Raw genomic sequence first — 3,249 nt, 5'->3', positions numbered from 1 at the left:
CACACCAAAATCATCCATCATCTTTACTTAATAAGCCTGTTCAAGGAGTTCAGCTACACTCTGACCTCAGACTAACTCTATTACTCTTTGCTAATAAGAAAAGCAAAAAAAAAAAAAAAGTACCTGGCCATTAGCTTAATACAGATTTAAGTAAATTAATATTGTGTGCATCTTTCTATATGAAAATCCCAGCTGGCACAATTGTCTTTACTTGTTTGGATCCAGGTTCATCTGGATCAAGACAAATCAACTGAAGTAATTTAAAAAGCACTTCCAAATTGGTTCAAACTAAACTGCCTTAACTGTACTAAATGGAAGAGCAGGAATAAGTCCCTCCTAATACATTAGGCCTTTACACTTGATTTGTTAAGAACCTGTACTGGTTTAAGGTCATGAAGTCATTCTTAAAGCCAGCAGACCTCAGCCTTTTGAAGTTCCCTTTAATTCACAAATTAGGAGAACTGGCCTGATTTTCTCAATTCTGAATGAGCTAATTACTATGCTTTAACCAGAAAAACAGAATGGAAGGATTTGTGCACTCACAGAAAAGGAGTCTAATGTCATCAAAAAGCTGCTTTGGTTCTTCAAATAGCTCTGGCATCAGGTAATGCCATGGTTTAAGCCCAGCCAGTAACTCAGAACCATGCAGCTATTCACTCACTCCCCCCACTTCTTCCTCCCCCTGCTCTGGAAGGATGGGGAGGAGAATCAAAAGAATGTAACTCCCATGGGTTGAAATAAGAACAGTCCAGTAACTGAGGTATAACACAAAACTACTACTGCTACCACCAATAATAATAATGATAAGGGAAATAACAAGGGGAGAAAATACAGTTGCTCACTACCTGCCTACTGAGAGCCAGCCCAAGCAGCAATCTGGCACTTCCAGGTAACTCCCCCCAGTTTATATACTGGGCATGACATGCTGTGGTATGGAATACCCCTTTGGCTAATTTGGGTCAGGTGTCCTGTCTCTGCTTCCTCCCAGCTTCCCCTCCTCCCTGGCAGAGCATGAGACTAAAAGTCCTTGATGGAAGTAAGCATTACTTAGCAACAACTAAAACGTTGGCATTCAAAGCATTGTTCTCAGACTAAAGTCGAAAACACAGCACTGCACCAGCTACTAAGAAGGAGAAAAATGACTGCTACTGCTGAAGCCAGGACAGGTAGTCTCCACTAACAGCATTCTACGAACCACATAGTCTGACTTTCTTAAAACACTGCCAGAAAAAACACCTAAGTGATTTTACTACATTTACATTTCCTGAGTAAGCTTAAAATATAAGCCTTGCTGAAAACAACATGCTGTTCTCAGCAATGTATATATATAAAGTTTTATTTCAATAGTTAAGGAAGAAAAGTCTGTTCAACATTACCTGAGGAACACATCCAATCAAAGACCTGCTACTTCACTGGAATTTTCCACATTATTAGAGGTACAGTAGTAGCAGCTATTTATTGGAAACAAATGCATTGCACAAGAGTGGGATGCTAACTTAAGAAGTTAATGCATCACACAAATTACAGTGTAAATGCACAGTTACCCTTCTTCATAAAGAATAACACAACTGAAGAATAGGGTTGATTGAAGAATAGGGTTGTAAATAAGTAACTTCAAAGATGTTAGGCTTTGTTAGCAACTATAGAGAAAAGGAAATTACTATGATAAACTTTGCCAGAACCCCCTAGTGGTTACTGATACAGCAATGATACTAAAACAAAGTGATGAAGAAATAACCACCAGGGGTCCCAAAGCCCACTACCACATTTTTGCGTGCATGCAGGAAGCATTCTCTAAAAGTATGATGCAACGTATGCAATCTAATGAATATGTATGTTTAAGGACAATATAATCACAACCTGGTTGATTCCTGGGAGAGACACGCTTGGAAGAGCAATCCCCTGTGTCTCCCGCCGCCGCAATAAAGAATACCTGCTTGTCAATTTAAAACTTTGTTGGCGAGTTCCTGGAGATTTCTCTGAATCTATTTGGCACCCCAGATGGGACACTCTCTGCTCGGCTGCAGGACCCACTGAGGACAGGGTTCCCTAGGGCCCCCGGGACAAATTTCCTCTGAGGGACCCCTTGACTCACTCAGATCACTGTGGGAGCAGGCAAGGACCGTCACCATCACTGTAAAGATATTCTTTGGATTATTTTATGGCATTCCATAAGGCATAGGAGACATCCTATGCAGGAATGCCAATTAGCGTTCCATAAGGCGTAGGAGACATCCAACGCAGAAACGCAGGAACGTGGTTAATATTCTGTAAGGCGTATGCAGGAATAAGAAAGCTTTCCCTAAATCAGGATAGGAAAATCTCGTAGGTAAAGGCGTATACCCGGCTGCTAGCGTCCGTTTGGTATACAGGTATACATTCTGAATTGTTCCGTAAGGGAACACGGTTTTATTTTTCTGGTATCTGATGCAATTTCTGGAAACCGGTATTTGATGTTGTGCTTGAGAAAATAATGAATGACGAACTGTTTTTATTTTTATTGTGCTGCTAATTAGTATTTGCATACTTGACATATGTTTTTGCTTTTATCATGTTGCTAATTAGTATTTGTGTACTTGGTGTATGTTTTTGTCTTTGTTTTCAAAATTGTGAGGAAGTGAGTGGAATTTCTGGGATCCAATGTGACTCTGTGTGTGTAAAGCATGTATAAGAAAATAATGGGAAACGGAGCAGAGAAATAATAGAAAAGAGTCCTTTGGGATGTATTCTGGCTCATTGGAAAGAATTAGGAGGATCCCCCTTGGTAAATAAAAAGACTTTAATGAAATATAGTAACCAATGGTGGCCATTATATACCCTGGAGAATCAGAAAAAATGGCCCAAAAGTGGGACTTTGAATTATCATATGTTGCTACAATTAATGTTATTTTTAAGATGACAAGGAAAATGGGATGAAGTGATGTATGCAGATACGTTTTTCACTGTAAGAAACCACCTGGAGTGACAGACGGAAAGCGAAATTAATATAGGTCTGCCAGATCCCTAATTTTGGCTTTGGAAAAGGACAGGGAAAAACAGAAAACTAAGTTGGAGAGATGTTGTTCAGCCTGTGATATTGGGGGAATGATGTTTAAAGTTAAAAAAACAGACTACTCAGGAAGATAAGTTGGAAGATTATGTATCACAGGTACCTCTGAGAGGAGCACCCTCTGCACCTACCCCAACTGATAAGGAGGAAGAGGTTGATGTCACTGCCAACAGAGCAGAAGGACATGAGAATGTTAAAGA

The sequence above is a fragment of the Pezoporus flaviventris genome, unplaced genomic scaffold, assembly GCF_033815535.1.
Source record: "Pezoporus flaviventris isolate CSIRO_AGI_PZ_B2104156 unplaced genomic scaffold, CSIRO_AGI_Pfla_v1 ptg000219l, whole genome shotgun sequence".
In the NCBI taxonomy this organism is placed as follows: Eukaryota; Metazoa; Chordata; class Aves; order Psittaciformes; family Psittacidae; genus Pezoporus; species Pezoporus flaviventris.
Note: the sequence above shows the minus strand (reverse complement) of the source record.